Below are 19,718 nucleotides of genomic sequence, written 5' to 3' on the forward strand. Positions count from 1 at the left end.
CCAAATGAAAATAAAGGAAATGTAGATATTCCCTTGCATTTTATTTTCAATATTTTTGTGTATTTGCAACATATATTCTGAAAAAGAAATCTCTTTGAACTAATTCACATAAGTCATCAGTTCCACATGGCAGTGTTGGTCAAATTCACTGTAATTTTTTTAAAGTTTCTTTATGCATTTCTCAGTTTTGCATTTATATTTTATGTATTGTAATACAAGTTATATTAACATATTTATGGAAAGAATATCACGACTGTTATCAATTAATAGATGTTTATTTCTTCCTTTAAGTTTAGATGGGATGTTGTCAGATCTGAAAAAAAGGAATGCAGACATTAAAAAGATGTTGACATTGAGTCATTGCAGTGCAATTTAACATGCATTAATCTAATTTTGATCCAAGAATATGGAAAATGGTCAATCCAAGCTAAGGAATTGAATTGTATCCTTCTTTTATTTTTTTCAATTTTATTAAGATACATTTAATAAAACTACACGCAAACCACACAAACCATCCAAATCACTGGCTCAATGTATCATCACCTAGTTATGCATAAGTTCCCATGATCAATTTTAGAACATTAAAATCAGAACAAAAAATAAAACCCTACAACTCCCGTAACCCTCATCTTCCCTATTGTTGAACCATATTATTGGTATAGTAAATTTGTTATTGATGAAAGAATATTAAAATATTACTGCTAACTATAGTCCATAGTTTTCAGTAGCTATGTTTTCCCCATATACTTCTCTATAATTTTTTTGTATATTTGTGGTAGTTCCTGCAAGGACTTCTTTAGATTTGTTGCATTAATTGATGACATACACGACTTTAAGCAACCACTATCAATCCCACTTTTGTATAATATAGCACTATTACTTACAGTAGTAAAAGGGAGTGGTTACTTAATATATACAGAATTGTTAATGAGGTTGAATTTAAATGTTTGGGAATGAATAAAGGTATTGGAAACTCATTATTGGGATTACAACTATCATTTTATTTTGATCCAAGATCTGGAAAATTGATTAAAAAACTGAACTTGGTCATGTGCTCAAAACATTTGATTGTGTGAAGTAAAATTATACAAAATTAGTTACAGAGTCAGTGTGTTGAAATGTAAAGAGACATTCTCCTAAGGCAATTCAAGAAAACTCCATAAATATATGGAATAAAAAATATTTTTATATTCTTATTTTTAGTATTCTAAACATAATATCATTACTAATAACAAATACTCATTGACATTCAAATATCAAAATTTATTGTGATAAGAATGGAAATTAGCTCATATCTTTATATAAAATATAATGAAAAATAAAGCATGTAACATAGGGGATAAAATCACCAAATGGTAAATCTTTATCGGCCAATTCCATCAAATCCAACCTGAATTTCAAAGTCATGCATTTCATGCCATAAATCAATTATTTTAATGAAAATGTGGAATAAAATTATCACTCTAAATGGAAAATAAAATAGTAATGACAAGAGGATGAGGAAGAAATGCAACATGAGCTTTAAAAGAAGTAAATTAGGTAAGATATTGGAACTGGGCAACACAGTATAAGAGAAAGCTGAGAATATTATAGACTAAAAAGTTAACAGAAAATATAAGAGCAGCAGGAATTCATTTTCCTTTCTTTATGAAGCTATTTACTCCTAACTTTCTATTGTGGTTGTTGACTGCACATCAAAGATAATTTTGGAGATTTTAACTAGTTAACAGTTACAAATAATTCACACTGTTGCTTGACACAGAGAAGACACTCAATATATAATATCATTAATTATTATGATTATTAATGATTTTGCCCTTGTCACTATTTCCTGAATTATTACTCTGTATAAATGAGATGGATCAGGGATGGAGACCTCTCCTTCACTGCTTTCTCAATTGTGGACATAAACATTTCAAAATTATCCATATCCGAGTGTGACCTGATTTTGTTACTCAAAAAATTAAAAAATAAACACACAAGTAAATAGGACAAACTCTGCAGACAAAGAATAACAAAATAGTTTCTCTAAATAAAGCCACCCTCACAGTGTCCATATATTCAGCCCAATACAACCACCTGGTCACCATTTAAGGCTGAACTCAACCCACCCACATGCCCTGACACATCTTCTAGCCTCTGGCTCACTAGCCCACACCATTTGAAAATCACTCTCTACAAGTACACACAAATGGGTGGTTGGGCACAAATACTGGGGCAAGAAAGAACTGGGAATTTTTGTTAACACCAAATATAAGCTGTTTACCTAAATAAAGAGAAAAATCATAAATAGATAATTTAGCTATATTTGATAAAGATTAATGATAAGGAATTTAAAGTATATATGACATGAGGAAACTGTCTAGGTGACTTTGTTTGGCAGATGACATTTCTTAAGGCAAATTAATACCTCTCTGATACTCTGTTCTTTAAAATCAGCACCACTTGAAGTTTGATATTAGAGAAAATTGAAGCTCAAGAGCAATATGTTTCTAATGAAGAAACAATTCAAAGGATAGATTTAAAGTTTGGCTTTCCATAACTCTATTCAATATCATGTTTTACACTGAAATTTATATTGTAAAGAATGACTCATTCAATTATACAATTACTCATTAATTAGTTTATTGGTACTCCATCAATCACCAAATAAATCAGTGAAAGAGTGCTATTCTTGAGGAATATAAAGATATGTATATAGTTCCTCCCCTCAAGATATTTACAGATATGGGAAAGTATTTATAGATGAATCTCCAGTGGTGGAGACTTCCTGGCATTTTTGATCATGCAATGTAGGAAATAGTATGTAGTCAACAAAGGATTATATAACCTTAGGGGCATGCTTATTACTTAGTAGTCAACAGATAATTATAGATGCAAATGACACTAGCTTTTTGTAAAACACTGGGACCCAAGGTACACAAGACTATGTAAGCCAAGGAAGGGATATCTTAGGGGTTCTGACTTCTGAATGTCTGGTATCTATGTAGATACAAACTTTTTGAGTCACCTCTTGTATTATGATTTCCTAACTTAAAGCAGTTACTGTTGGCTCTCTCTGAAGTTTGGTGTTTTGCTATCTGACACAATGACTCAAATTTAGAGCTAGAAAAGGATGTGAGACTCTTATATGCAAACTAATATTTTATCAGCCTCAAACCAATATAACAAATATTACAAATTTATATGGAAACCAAATTGTTCACTACATAGGAATATGGAGCAAAATAAAGGTTGGAAGGATTTAAAAAACCTGTATGGGAGAGCATTTAGCTCAAATCTCATGTTTGTTTTTATCAATAAAATCAGGCTAAAAAAACAAAACAAGGTTAAATAAAGCAAAATTACTTAGACAGCATTGGATTACCTGTTCACCACTTGGATGTCCTTTGCAGAGCAAACTTTATACACTCCTTAGCAAGTTAGCATTTTCACCAATATTCAAGTCTTCATGATAGATATTCTGATGAATGCAATTTTGTCCACCACAAAATGACTGCAATTGTATTGTCATGACCAGATTCATTGACATGCCAGAACTTTGCCCAGATCTGCATCCTTATGCTCCAGAGAGTTAAAAAGTTATGAGTGATAGAAAGAGGTTAATCAGAAATGCTAGTATGTTTATGGACAAGAAAACTGCATGGTTACAATGGAAAAGGTAAAGCAAATAGAATTAATTCAGCATAAATTCCGTATACATATCAACAAAAAAAGGTAAGAAGAAGTCAGATATGAACATTTCTTCAGCAGGCTATATGCCAAATATTTTAATATCAGGGGGTTCTGTTTAAAAACTTCGTTTCCATGAGAACTTGCCTGATATAATAGGAATGTTGGCAATAAAGGCAGGTCAAACCCTATGTATAAAATGACTAATGCTTTTTTTCCCTTAAAATTTATATTGGGTTTAGGACTTCCAGGAAGATGGCCAACTAGAGCAGCTTGAGATTAGCCCTGCTCCACAAAAAAGTTAGAGAAGGGACAGGAGTGAGTCTGAGGCAGCAATTTGGGAATGTGGCTGACCTGGGAGAGCCTTCTGCACCATATGTGGCAGCCTTGATTGCAGAGGCCAAGGAACTGAGAGGCAGAGAGATGGAGCCTAGCCTGGCATGGAGGCACAGAGGAGGGGAGACCATGAGAGTGCATGGACAGGTACACAGGACTAGGAAGTGAACAAAGCCACATTCTTTGGCATGCTACTCTCACCCGTGCAGCCCCATGACTGGTGACTCACCGCATTCCACAACCCACGCATATGAACCTCCTCATCCTCTCCCACTCCCCATGCTCCAGATGCCCCCATGCCACCAGCCAGTGCACATAACTGCTCCACAATCCGACCCCAAGTGCAGCCCAACCCACCTTTCCTACATCCCTCCCAAGAGCTACCTCATTCTCCCTTTTCCCTGTAGGCTGTTGACAGCACACAAAGGTTGAAGGCACTAACAGCCACACCTAGGCTACTGCCAACTCCACACCCATAGTGTTGCATAGCCTCACCCCAGCCTTCCTGAGCTCAATGCATCAATTTATAGTACTCCCAGGCCCACACATGTACATAGTCCCCAATCACATCATTCAGCTCTGGGAAATGCATGTGCACAGCCTTCAGCTTCATTTCCCAGCTCTGAGAAAGTGCCGACCTGCACAGCCAGGTCACATCTGCTCCCAATCCATGAAGGTGTAATGCCAACCTGCTGCCACACCTCTATGCATGCCTCCGTCTAATCCAGCATAACAACCACCCTTGATTAAATCACATAAGAAATGGCTGCCTTTACAAAAGGAGATTCGGATTAAAACATGGCTTTTCAAGGGTACATACATCTTTCAAACCAGCACATTCCACCCTCTGGACCCAAAAAAAGACGTATTCCCCATTTACAAAAGACATTCATTCCATAACAATACCAGAAAGCCTTAAACCATTCCAGTAACATTTCAAATACAAGATTAATACAAGATTAAAATCAGTACAAAGTCTCATCAAAAGTAGTTAAAGGTATAGACATGCCTAAGGCAAAATTTTCTCCATTTTCTCTGGACCTGTAAAACTCAGAACAAGTTATTTGCTGCCAACATACAAAGGAGGAACATTTGTAGGATAAATATACCCATTTCCACAGGGAGGAAGGAACATAGGGGTCATAGGACCCAAGCAGTTTCAAAAACCTGCAGGACAAAGTCCCTTAGATTTCAAAGTCTGAGAGTCATTCATCTTCAGGGCTTTAGAAAGTGGGAGTGCCACCCTTTCCAAAGTCCTATGCAGAGGCCTGCCTTTCTCCAAATGCAACCTTGGGTAACACTGGGGAGACCACCTTTTGCTTGGCTCTACCCTCTCCGCATTGGGGCTGTACCTGGGCTCCCTACCATCTCCAGGGCACATGATCAACCCCACCATGTAGTGGCAGCCAGGCTCTCCCAAATCCGAAGGAATGTGCTTCACCTTCTCCAAGGCCTGAGGCAGCATGACTTCTACTGTAACAAAGTGGAAGGCCCATCCTTTGCCTTTAGGGCAAGCTCACTCTCTCCCACATGCTTAGGTGGGTCTGCTCTCCTGGCCTGAAGCTTTTTGACTTCAGACATCAGCCTCCATGTTTTGCCTCTGAAGTTATGTTTCTTCCAATGTGTCCCTTCTCTTAATCCTCCAGTCTAGACTGGCAGTGGCTCTGTTTGTACAGGTCCCAAAGCACTCTCATCAGCTTTCTATGCAGTAGTATTGGATCATGCCCATCAGACATAAGGAGTTTCCACAAATCCTTCCTGGATAACTTCATGTACAATCCTGGCTTTCTCTGAAATAGCTGACTGGTTTCACATTTGGCTAAGACCTCATGTGGGGCACTATTCTCTGGAGTGTCCCTTCCTGGAGGCCCAGTATTTTCCAGAACTTCAATTTCTGGTTTCTTTGTACCCAAGAGTTCAGTTTTCAGTTTTTCTCTTTCCTGTCACATTTCACTGTAAGCTGGGAGGAGCAACCAGGCTGCACCTTTGACATTTAATTTGGAGGTCTCTTCTGATAAATATTCAAGTTCATGGCTTTTAAAATCTGCCTTCCAGCCAAAGCCACTAGTCATTTTTGCCAGATTATCTGCCATTTTAAAACAAGGATGCCTTCCTTCAAGTCTTTAATGACACATTTCATTTCTGTCTAGAGCCTGGTCAGAGGTATCTTTAGAGTCCACATTTCTACCATGATTCTCTTCAAAACATTCTAGGCCTTCTCTATCAAGCTCCTCACAACCCCTCCAGATTCTTCCCCTTATCCATTTAAAAAGCCATTCCAACATGTTTGGTATTTGCAAACCACAGCAGTACCCCAATCCTCTGGTACCAAAATCTGTTCTAGTTTGCTAGCTGTCAGAATGCAATACACCAGAAATGGAATGTCTTTTAAAGAGGAGAATTTAATAAGTTGCCAGTTTATAGTTCTAAGGCCAGGATGCTTTGTGATGCTGCAGCATTCTCTGCTCTCTCTGAATCTCTTTCTCCAAAATGTTTCTTCTTTTATAGGACTCCAGTAAACCAATCAAGACTCACTCAAATGTGTGGAGACATGCCTCCATCTAGTCCAGTTTAACACCCACCCTTGATTAAATCATATAAGAAATGGCTGCCTTAACAAAATGGGATTAGGATTAAAACATGATTTTTCTAGGGTACATACATCCTTTCAAACCAGCACAAAGTTTTTTCTGTTTGATTTCACTGTTCTATCCCCATTGCTCAGAGTGAAAACTTACACATATTAGCATAAAATAAATAATTGCTGAATTAATTAATTAGTGAACTAATATATCTCTGGACAAGATAATTAATATCTTTGGGGAAAAGTTTCTTACTCTGTAAGAGGAGAATACTGCAAGAGCCTTCTCAGTACCCTTCAGCAGTTGCTACTGGCAGTTATCTGTCCACCACAGGGGTCATGAGCCTTAGGATTCAGCTGCCCTGTAAATAATAGAATGGAGAGAAGAAAGAATATAGCCCTTGAAGGAAAGATTGAGTCTCTGCTGGTAGTCACCCTCAAAGTTTGTTCTATGTCTGTGTTTTCTGTAATGGGAATCATTAATAACAACAACAATAATAGTGGTTGGAATAACTCTGGTCTGAGGTGGAATTTCTTTACTTGCAGTTGTAAAATTTCAAATATGTTCCTTTCCTATTTTAAAATAGATTTGAGGCTTTATTTTATGTATTCTAGTACATTCTGGACTTGCTAATATAAATTTCAGAGTCATAATTTTGATCACTTCAAGAATGCAAAATCCTATGCTAGGCAAAGATATTTTCTGTAGCAGCATAGAAATGTGTTTTCTTTTTCCCTAGAGGAGCACACAAAGATGAAAGGGAACATAGCAAATACACAATTACCAGTTATCAAAGACAGAATATATATATGTATACTGAAATTATGTATAAATTTGATGCTTGGTAAGTCCATTCATACCCTCTACCTCTCCTCTCATGACTTTTTCTATTGTCAATATTAATATGTTAGATCCATATCTTAATTGAGCCTGAGGGAAAGTTATCTTATGTGTATTGTAAATAAATTCATACAATTTTACCTAACAGCTGTGCTATTTAGCTTCTTTTTTCTTTGCATGTGATTCTCTCTGTTCTCATCCATCACTCTGATCTGTATCAAGTTACAATCTGGTTTCAGCAGTGTCTTGGGATGTGAGAGAGCACTCTGGCCACACCTAGACATAGAATTCAGAATTCAGCAGAATTCTTTTCACTGCTGAAAAATAGAAACTACCAGAGAGAAATAATGCTATATAGACAATGGAACAGTTATCAGAAACAAGGGGATGGGCTGAGGTGAGCAGACAGCAGCAGGATGAGCTATGATAGATATAAAACTTCTTCAGGAACAGCCTTTCTCCCCCCATTCTATCCCTCATCTGAGCAATGTTTGAAAATAAGAATCCTGTAAAGCACAAATTTCTCAAATTTCTGCTCAACAAACTGAATGGGGCTTACACATAGTAGGCTATTTTTTTTTAAAAAAAGCACTGTTGGTCCCTAAAAACTGGGGAAGTTCAGGACATTTGAGTTACATAAGAACATAAAGAAAAATAATATGGTAGAGTTGATTTAGAAGTAGTACAGTGAATATTCTGCCTTATAAGAGAGAATGTATTTTACTAGATGTCATAGACATTATTATCATGTTCCTATTATTTAGAAAATTTGGCTACATATTAAGCCTCTAGAAAAATTTTAATAAATAGTAGAAATTGTGTAAGCCACACTTCATAATCACAATTAATTTTTTTAAAATAGTATTTTAAAATTAGTTTTAAAGCCCAATCTCTTAAGATAAAAAATAAATAAATAATGGGATTTAATAAAGAAGTATAGAAAAGAATAAACTGGAGTCAGAGGAATAATAAAAATTAGAATATTATAAAGCAAAAGTACAGCGTTGCTGAAGCTCTAAAAGTTTTCAACGTTGGAAAAGAAAGAATGAAAATAAACTAAGCATCCAACCAAAGTGTTAGAAGAACAAAAACAAATCAAAGCTAAGAAAATTGGAATGAATTTCTTTAAAAGACAATGCTGGAATTATATATCTGAATGTGAGGAAATTTTACATAATATACCTGCTAGTAGAATAAATTTTTTTTAAATCATAGGACAGTATAAAAGCGATCCTAATATAAACCATGGACTGTGGTTAATAGCTCAAATACATATTAAATACTATTTTCTCATCATTTGTAACAAAGGTGCAACACTAGAGCAAAATGTTAAAAATGGAGGCAGATTTATGAGGACTCTGTATTTCCTGCATGATCTTTCTGCAAGCACCAAGTTCTCAAATGAAAATGAATGCGAGAATGCTTTTAAGTTTTTAAAAGCAATAATAGTCATTAATAAATTTGAATTAAAATTAAACATAGAACAAGGACTATTTTTTTTCAAAAAAATTAAGATAAGTTAATTAGAACCCATGTCTAATCAATATCATAACAACAAAATAAAATGCAAATACAAAAAATTTAGAAAAAGGAAGAACATAAAACCAAAATTATAAAAATTTACATCACGCCCTGTAAATATGAGATATCTCCGCTCTTTTACTGAATAAGGTCACTCCTAAGATTTCATCCAATGGAATTTATCAGCAGTGAGCCTATAGATTCATGCACAGCCTCCACAATTGTGTCACTATTTAAGTTCATAAGTGGAATCTTCCCTTTCTATGCTTCCTCATCTGCAGTGTTTGATCAAGGTACACATTCCTAATACCAGGCTTTTGAAAAAGGAGTAGGGAATAAGAGGAGGGGAAAGGCAGCAACACACTCAACCCCCAGTAAACTTTCCTCTCCTCTCTCCTTTCCCATTCCAGTGTCAGGGCAGAATATCATATCCTCTGCACTCAGGCTTGTTCCTTTGCAATGAATGTGGTTTCTGATGGGGGACCCTGTTTCTCCAAAAGACTGTAGCGCAGGTTCACAGGTCCCTGCCAAAGCTCCTAATCAGGAGCCAGAGAAATAGGGTGGGGCATTAGAATGGATGTGCTGTCAACTGGAGAGCTTCCCCTGGCCACTTATTGTCAGCTGGGCAAACAAGGGATCCTCCTGCCAGTGACATGGGGCTTATCTGGTGTTAACACAGGAATCCCTTCAGTCTAGGGTAGAAATAAGCCAGCCTGCACAGCATTCAGCATCTGGGTTGCAGGGTGGGAGATGCAAGGCCTGGGATGCCTTGTTCTGTTGGTGGGCTGTTGGCAACACACAGCTGCTGTGTTCCCCACTCCTGGGGTCCCTGTCTAGTTGTTCCCTTTTCCAAACTTTCAGAGTTCTCTTTTAGTTGCTGTTTGCATTATTTCCCAGTTTTTAGCATACTTAGTAGAAAGGATTTTTTCCCAAAAGGGAAAAAAATGGCCATTTATCTTTTGGACTGAGGCTTATACTTCTTTCTAGGGGCAAGAGCTTTCTAAGCTATCAAATTCCTAATGTCTAAATGCAAAACAAAACCAAAAATTAATAATGGTCAAATTATACCACAGAAAAGTATGATGGAATGATTATTGAGCTGTTATTGTCACCTCTGTAAAAATTTAAAAAAATTAAAATCTCTCTGGGCTGTTGGGGGAAGACTGAAGAGACTAATGGACCATCAAAAGATGCACTGTAGGAAGAATCTTGAACAATGCCTTCAGTTAGCATTAAGAGTAAGAGTGGAAAGAGACAAGCATGATCTACATAATCCTCCTTAAGGATAGCAATCATAATAAATCTGGGACCCTGGAAGACCTGGAAGGAATTCCTATTCCACCATATGGAAGGAATAGTAGAGATGGTTCCCTGGGACTTCTGCAGCCCCCTTAATTCCCAGGGCCACAGGGAAGCAACACAGGACAAAGAGATAAGGATGTTAACTGGGAAATAGACCCTCAGGGGGTCTTGTGGTTGCTGAAACAAAGTTAAGGAAGATACAGCAAGACTAGAAATAAGAGAATGCCACAAATAATAATGAAATCTAACTGTGGTACATAACTGAAGCAGGTGCTAGATGCTAGATGAAGGGATAATAACATAATGTCCAAAATCCAGTCTATACACTGCATTTCAGTGGACAAGGGTATATGACCATATGACCTTCCCCTGATATGCTGATATTGGGTATCTACTTCTCCTGACCAGCAGTGACTCCCTGCTTTAAGATGCAATTACAAGAAGAAAAGAAAGGGAAGAAACATCAATTTGATGAAATAACTCTGGAGCTGACTGAAACAATACTGATTTCACCTAGAATTGCCCAAATTGAACTTTTGGCCATAAGTGAAATGCTGCTTAAAACAGAAATAAATTTAGTTATAGACATAGCACATTTATCCTCCTTTGTTTGATATACAGAGTCTGTGAACTCTCTAATTGTGCTGCCATACAGCAAAATGAATACAGGGAAAATAAATTGGCTGTGGAAATGCCAATATATTTATATTTGTTATATATATACACCTATGTGCAAAATTGTAGGATGTATAGAAATTTAACTCTGGCTCACTGTATATTCTGTAACACATATTCTGTACAACTTTACTTTCTTTTCCAATATATGATAACATATAATGTGCTGTAGACAATTTCCCTTCCAGACACTAACACCTCTTTTCCTTTCTTCACTTTCCAAGGTGAGATAATTGCAAACAGAACTTTAGGAAAGCAACATTTGGAATTTCTAAGATGAAAAAATGGAAATACTACTTCTAATAAAAATAAAAGATATCCAAATAAATTATGATATATTATAAAATGCTGTCAGTTACTAAGAATCAGGATTTCAAAAAATATTTAACTAATAAGAAAGCACACTTGGGTTACATCTGTCTGGCACTGTTAGGAATGCTAAATATAAAATATGTTCTGTAAAGCCATTTGCTACTCCTTTGCAATTTAAGGATATTCACATCTTTCTTGCCCTGATCAACTACAGTTAGTTATTCTTCTCTACACACAAAACTCACCTCTTCTCTGAAGACTCCCCTGATTGTCAATCAGAATGAATCAGTCATCTTCCTTTGTGCTTCATTTATACTTTGCACTAGAGTCCATTCCTGTTTGTGGCACTGTCTCATTTCTAATCTTGCTGTTTCTTACTTAACCTCACTAAGCACTAGCATTGAGATTATTCATGCCATGGCTGCTCAGTCCAACTTTGCTGAATGCATAAAAAGCAGACAGAGTCCTGACTTTGGATCATAGATCCAAAACAAATTTCTTGATTAATTGAGGGGATTACACTTTAAATGGAAATTGTTGAGATTGATAAACAACAAAAAAGAGGCAAAAGGAAAGGAAAACTGACATTGATTTCAGAGGCTCCATTCAAATTACTGAACATTCATAAAATGAAACTTCAAAAAAAAATACCATGAAGTCTCTGAACATGTATTTGAAGGAGGATATCTGTTTGGATTCTGTCAAGAGGTCAGTTGAGAAATTGGGGAGCTTTCAAGTCAGCAACTTATCTTAATATTAGACCCACTTATCAGTGAGTTGTTTGATTAGCATAGCATGCAAGTCACAAGATTACATTTCACCTGAATTATTTTTCCTTTGATAGGTTTCAGGAAGAGAAGGAATTAGCCAAAAGAAAAGGAAAAACTGTAAAAAGACAAAATACCAGCAAGTCTTTGAAATTTCAAATATGATTTTTTCATTAATTATCAGAAGTGCAAACTGGGCTTTCATTAATATTTCATCTCAGAAATCTAATTGCATGTCTATATGCTGCCTAATACAATGAACATAATATAATTTGGGAGTCAGTTCTAATTCTCAGTGTGTGTGCTTTTAGCTATTTAAAACTATACTGGTAATTGTTAGTTTAAACTTCTTATAATAATAGAACTTCATCAAACTATTATGCTTACAAATCTTGATCAGACCTTTCAATATCTTCCATGAGTTTGATGAAGTCATCTTTGGCATTTCAGTATTAGGAAGGATTGTGATATTCTACAGATTGGGTTTCTAGAAGTGTCAAAGCAATATGGATGAAACACTCAGGCTTCACCATCTTTATCATGAAACTAATGGTCTGATCAATTGCATCTAACCATCCATTGTCTAGGGCCTTCAGAAGAAAATTGAACTAGAAGGAGCAGTATCTTAGAATATACAGAGCTAGAATATATTTCTCCTTCACTTCAAGCCTTTCCATGTCTGAGTACTAAATTGTTCCTTAAAATTTAACTCTGGAGAATGAGACCACACAATTCTACATTCCAGCCATGTGTCCAGCCTCTGGTTGGATGTCCTATTGCAGTCTCACTAAAGGATTTTGGTTTTGAACTCATAAGCTCTGAAGTACATTGCCTCGTAGATCCCTGCAGCCTCCATCAAAGTGGTTCTCAATAATAGTACTAGCTCCTAGGGAACATTTTAGAAATTATGGATGCTTTTTTTGGTTTTTATAATTACCAGGGAAGAGGTTCATATTTAGTGAGTGAGAGCTAATGTTTCTATAGATGTCCTATAATATGTAGGAAAGATGTTCAAACAAAGACTTGTCTCAAACCCTATGTAACTCTCAAATATCCTTCAATTTTTCTCAAACTTCAGCCTGCATCTGAATCACACGGGAGCCTTGTTAAAACACAGATTGCTTGGTCTCACCCCCAGAGGGTTTTTTCCCAGTAGTTCTGAGATGAGACTCATGAAGTTGTCTTCCTAACAAATGCCCAAGTGATGATGATGTAGATCTAGGGACCACACTTTGAAAACTATTGCTCTAGATAGACAGATATGTAGGTGAAAAATCTGTTTAAAAAAGTTCTGCTTCATGTACAGAGAACTATTTGTGCATGGGTTTAATACACACTGAATTTTCTAGAACTGAAACTACCATATAATTTAATGGAAGAAACTTGAACTTAGTTGTGTTCCAAATCTTAATGTTTTGTTTAAAATTTCAGTAAATCACTTCACCAATAAAAAGTCACAAGCAGTGGCAATGCCAGTATCAACACCACACATTTTAGCTTCCTCCATTTATAACTTTTCACATGTAAATAAAGGAGAAGAGATTTGAAACTCCTTCTAACAAACTTAGAACCAAATATTATTAAATTAGTAGAGACAAAAATCAAAGATCATCTGTATTTCAGTAATATAAGTTATGTCAAATATTTTATACCACTGCCATCCTATTACAGCACAGGCGTAAGAATTATATATTGAAATCATGAGTTTGAGCATGTTAGCTGGTTTTCAATCTTATTCTGATACTGTTCTCAGAGTTCTATCATAGCCTCCCTAAATCATGTTTTTTACCTTTAACCTTCCCTGTCCACCCCCCATGCCCCATTGCATGTTGTCTTTGTTTCCTGGCTCCTCAAACAAATATCATACAAAGGGTTGGCTTAAACTATTGGAATTGACTGGCTCACAGTTTTAAGGCCAGAAGTTCAAATCCATATGTCAGCATTACACAAAGCTTTCTCCCTGAAGAATGGGGCATTCTGGGTCTGATTGCCTGTTATTCTACAGTCCTTAGCTTTTCTGTCACATGGCAAAGCACAGGATGATGTTTTCTTTCTCTGTTGACTTTTTCCCTCTTTTCATAGCTTTCTCTCTCTTTCTGAACTTCACTCTGCTTATAAAGGACTGCAGTAAACCAGATTACAGCCCAGCCTGATTTGGCTAATCACAACTTGACTCACATTAACATCTTCAATTCCTATTTATAGTTCACAGGAATGGATTAATATTAAGAACATGTTGCTTTTTCTGGAGTATGTAATTTAACCTACCACTCGTGTCAAAAGATATGATCTCAAAGAGACTTTTAAGTATAAGAGATCCATAGAAAGATTTCAAAAAGATGCATTTTTTTCTAACTCTAACCTTTCCAATGTTGCAAAATAAGGAATTATTTTGGTACAACAGTTCATTTGCAATTATATCATAATCTTTCATTGTAACCACCATTCAATCTCTAGTTCATCTTGGTTTCTTAATTTGATTTTTTTTGCATGAGCAAGCACCAGGAAATGGACCTGGGTCTCCAGCATGGCAGGCAGAAGAAACACTGCCACTGAGCCACTGTTGCACTGCCCCTTAAATTTTTAATTTTTTTTAAATAAGATTATTTCCCCCTCTTTTCCCATCATTTTCAAGTAAGCCTGGCTTGTTTGTATTTATTTACCAAACACTTTTTATGAAAAAAACCTTATATGCACCCATATCGCTACTCTTTTATTTAACTATACTTCTATAGATCTTCTGTATAACGGCTTCTGATCACCTGAGTTCTAATACATCCAACCATTCATTGTAAGAAAATATAATTGCCTGATCATTTCATTATATCTTTCTGTGTGGTTATGACTGAATTATATACATATTGAAATAAATAACATTTTATTAGAAATTCCTTTCTATTTAATTTGCTTATATATACAGTTATTGCATCATACCAACTTTTTATAGTCCTATCTGTTTAGGTTATACTACATTGAATTTCATTTCAGAATAATAAAGAGGATATCAGAAATATTTGTTATATAAGGGGATGTTGGCTCTGAAAAAGTTGAGAACACTCATCTGGTCCAATTCCTTCAGTTATATCTTTGTGGAAAGGGAGGCTCATAGAAAAATAGTTACTCACCTGAGGAAACAGCTATTTAGAGGAATTGTCTGCTAAAATCTGAGTTTACCAATTTCAAATCCAATGATCTTACAACTAGAATAAAGATGATATAGTTATTTTTGTCTCTTATTTCTATTTGAAGGCAAGATGTTGAGTAGAGAGACATATAATTTATGATCATATGTTGTAATAACAACTGATTTTTTTCATGGTTTCAGATATAATTTTTCTATGGAAAATTCTATTCATTGGTTTTCTCCACCTAAAAGCTAGAAATCCACAGATACTTGTTTGATCCTAAGGAATTATGTTGCTTATGATCCTTTTTTCATTATAGCATATCCTTGCTCTGCCTTCAGATGCTAAAATATTGAATCAGGTAGCATTTTAAAGGTGATGCATATCCTGGAAAAAGGCAAAAAAATGAAGGCAATCATCTTCAACTGTCAGAAAAGTGTGGTGGAAAGGCTGAGAAGTTAATCAGACTAAGCACAATGAAACACCAGATTATTAGACAGCAGCCTTCAAAAGTGCAATTCTTACAATCCAGGAGGAGTATGGGGGCTGAGAAAGTGTGACTCAGCATTTATTTAGCACCCCCACTGCACACATTGCAGACTGCAAAGAACTGTTTAAAAGTTTAAGATGACAAGACATGATAACTGAATATTTTTGTATGTGAACTGGAGAAATAAACCATATCTAGCAGCTTATACATTTTAAACTTATTACAGTAGCCTTCCACATATTCTATGCCACTGTATTGATTTTATTGCTGTTGTGGTTATTTTTTATTATAATTTTGGGTGGTGTGTCGTTTTATGTTGCTCTTTCAGCAATAGGCTCATTACAAGAAATAGCACTATAACATTAAAGCACGAAAAAGTTTTAATTATTCTAAGGATCCATGGAATTTTGTTTTCTTCTCTATGATCATAAGAAATATATAACATTTTTTGTATTGGATAATGTATATTATATTGTATATTTTATTTTATGTTATATTGGGTATTGTATTTGTATATTGTATTGTATTATATACTGTATATTGTATATTGTATATGTATATGTCTTATATATGTAACATTTCTTATATTGCAGCAGAGAAGATGATGTCTCTGCCTTTATCTTCTCTGCCATAAAACCCAGAGCTAAGTTTGGAGTGCAACTATAGTAAACACATGCACCTTGTTGTAGGCATTTTTCTCATGCTTCTATTTTTTCTTTTAGATTATAATTTTTATTGGAAATGTTAACATTGTCTATCTTACGTCCTCACTGAATGATGTGGAGGATGAAGACATAGACCTGAATAAATGGGATCACAATGCTTCCCTCATATCCAACCACTTTTACCACAATTATATGGGTCTTCAGTTTTCTTTTCAAATTTGCAAGCTGCCTTGAACCTGGTAAATAGATGGGTTTTCTTAGGAAGAGAGAATACAAGCCTTCGGTAAGAGGATTTAGAAAGAAAATCTGTAAAAAGAACTTTTAGGTGACAGAATAGATTCTGTATCTAATGAAAGAACATTCTAGAATGAAGTTTTAAGTGACCAAAAACATCTCAGTGCTTAGGCTGACAGAGAGTGAAAAAGAAATGTGATATGAGCAAGGTGCAATATATCTGTATCCCAGGAGGGAAAGGGAGAGAGAAAGAAGTAGAGGTATTTTGGGGATTAGCAAATTTAGAAGTGAGCTCATAAAAGCACTGAGCTCTCATAATGATGGCTCTAAATCTTTGTAGATCTTCAAGGAGAGGAAAGGCTGTCATTAGAGTGATAACAGGGTAGTTGACTAAAGGGTCTCTGAAGAAATAACATTAGCTGACAATTGACATATAAAAGGAGCTGGTCAGGTGAGGGGGTGAACAAAGTAAACATCTCAGTGTGAGAAACCTATAATAATAGAGGTCCCAAGTTGGGAAAAAGCCTGATGCATTAGAATAACAAAAAGTTCAGGGTGGTAGAAGTATAATGAACATGAGTAAAAGTGATTTAAGATGAAGTTGAAGCGCTAGACATGGGGAGGGTGTAAATGCAGCAGTGGCATAATTTCATTTGCATTTTAAAAAATTCCTTTGACGTCAATGTAGAGAATAAACTGGGTATGTTGAGATAAGGATGGTAGAAAAGAGAAGAAACAGACAGGAAACTTTTGCAAGAGTCCAGGTAAGAAAGGGTGATGCCTTCAGCTACTGTGAGAGTAATGGAAGTAGTGAGAGGTAGCCATATTCTAGATGTATTTTGAAAATAGAATTGGCATATAATGGCAACAGAATGAATAAAGGATGAGAGATAAATTAGTCTAAATATAATTCTCTGCTTTTTGGCACAAGCGTCTGCATGAATTGTGTTTTAAATTTGATAGGAAGATTGAGGTCATTGTGGATATAGGGTAGATAAAGTGATGGGGTTTGGGGGGGAGGCATAAAATTAAGACATCTAGGTGGACATGTCAAGTAGGTAGTTGGATAAATAAGCCTGAGGTGCAGGTCTGAAGTTGAGGAAAACATTCTGGAGTTAACAGTGTATATATGCATCCTGAAGTCAGTGGTCTATATATGTTTTTTTAAGATCATAGGAATGAATGCTGTCCTAAGGAAAGAGTTTAGAAAAAGAAGAAAATCAGGACTTGAGTCTCTGATTTCTGTGAGTCCTCTCCCTCTTCTACCCTTTTACCTCTAGGAGCAAGCCAAGGGACAAAGGAAATCTTTGTGTCCCCTTAGGTCCTGGGACTGTGTTAGAGTAAGTGGGTCCAATTCATTAGCATGAATTGTCATTCATGCTAATTTTATTAGCTGACTCAATGCAGAGTTTGCTTAATAAGTAGATTGTGATCTTATAGCAATCTTCTCTATTTCTTTCACATTCCATTTCCACCTCTTTTCAGCAGGGAAGATCCATACCATGAACCTGTATTTATTGTTTCCTTCATTGCCACCATTATCGTTGGGCCAAATGAACAAAGGATGGGAAATCAGAAGGTGAACAGAGGAAAGGAATCACAATAATACCAAGAAAACCCAAGGAAAATAGATTTATATAGGGTTTTTAATATTTTCAGTGCCCACCTATGCTTTTCCTAAAGGAAATATTTGATGTAAACCCATCTGGCATATTCTAGCATCCAGGCATCACATAGACACTAGTGATAGTGATAAGCCTTCAAAGAGCTAGCATATTGTATATTAATTTTCAGAATAGTAAACAGTTTTATTTCCATTTAGCAGATACAGCATTTAAGACTAACTTCCACTACAACACACAAAAAAGGAAGAATTAGTTTAAGATTTTGTATAATAGATAAGTCAGTGGGAATGGATGTTAAGTACTTTGGTTTGTTACAGTCTGTTTATTGCATTTTGAATACCTTAAAATGACAATTTAATGCAACTGAAATTATAAGGAGTTTATTTTCTGCCTGCCACTTCTTGACAAAAACCTGTGAGGTATGACCAGACATTAGAGGCTAAATCTTTATTGCAATTATTGAAACAAGAATGAATTTCTAAAATTGAAAGGGTAACTCCCAGCTGTGAAGAGTTTTAAATTTATTTTTACAGTCTTTCTGCTTCTGCTACAACTCACATTTAAGAGTCCCCTATTCAAGAACTGGCCTTATAGGCAGAGAGATTTAAATTGTAAACTTGAGAAAACATTGATTTTTGAACCTTTTGAAGGCCTAAACATAGCCTTTGAGTGACCTTAGCCAAGGAATGGAATATTGGGTCTACCATGGCCCACTGACTCACTGGAGGATAATAAGCTTCAGAAGAGTATCAGGGCCAAGACAAAATCTTAGGTGATGAGGTGTTTTGTTTTTGATCTTAGGAAAAATAAATATAAAATATTAACCTCCCTGGCATTAAAAAAAATAAAAATGGTAATCAAAAACTATTTTTAAACTCTCATTGCTATGAGATAATTCAATTAAAAATATAGTTTTATTATTATTATTATTATCATTATTATTGTTATTATTATATAAAGGGAACGGAGCAAAGAAACAGGCAAAAGAAGAAAGAAATGAATAGAATAAGAGGGTGAAGTTACAAAGAGAATCCAACCAAAAGCAGAGAGAAAGAGAATGAACCACATGCTTAAAAACACAAAGAAACAAATATATTTGTCAGTTAGGAATAGGTCTTGTTGAATGCAATACAAAAATTCCAAATACTAGTGGATTAAACAAAGTAGAGATTTATCTCTCTCACACATAGACTTTCACAGGAAGGAAAGCTCTATCATGCTGGTCCTGCAGCCATCAGCAATGCTTGGTCACCCTGTTGTGTTCCCCTAACAGTCATAATATGGCCTGGCAGATCGTATGATGGCTGGGCACTTGTTTCCACATTCAGTCCATACACTAACCTCTCTTTGGAAGGAAGGATAAAGACTGGAATGACATGCCCTCTTCATTGAATCAAATCTTCTGGTTTCAAGGGAGTTCAAGAAATGTAAACATTCCTCAATGTAAAAATTGGATTTCCTGAAACTAAGTAAAAAGGAAAGAATGTATATTCCCGTATGTAATTGATATTCATTCATTTCATCTGAGAACATAAAAATAAATTAGCACTTTTGAAGTTATAATAGACTAAT

General features: G+C 35.6%; 1 long non-coding RNA gene and 1 pseudogene across 4 annotated transcripts in view; one reads left to right on the forward strand and one right to left on the reverse strand.

Moving 5' to 3' along the window:
• Positions 1 to 19,718, forward strand: part of LOC143677386 (uncharacterized) — a 141,413-nt gene that overhangs the window by 120,110 nt on the left and 1,585 nt on the right. The window lies entirely within an intron of this gene.
• The window catches only part of LOC143677385 (protein DBF4 homolog A pseudogene), a 203,586-nt pseudogene that overhangs the window by 5,830 nt on the left and 178,038 nt on the right, over positions 1 to 19,718 (reverse strand). Inside the window, exon 6 of the transcript XR_013172559.1 lies at positions 19,488 to 19,611. The product of XR_013172559.1 is annotated as a protein DBF4 homolog A pseudogene (transcript). The remainder of the gene's footprint in view (positions 1 to 19,487; positions 19,612 to 19,718) is intronic.

The sequence above is a fragment of the Tamandua tetradactyla genome, chromosome 3 (assembly GCF_023851605.1).
Source record: "Tamandua tetradactyla isolate mTamTet1 chromosome 3, mTamTet1.pri, whole genome shotgun sequence".
Taxonomy (NCBI): domain Eukaryota; kingdom Metazoa; phylum Chordata; class Mammalia; order Pilosa; family Myrmecophagidae; genus Tamandua; species Tamandua tetradactyla.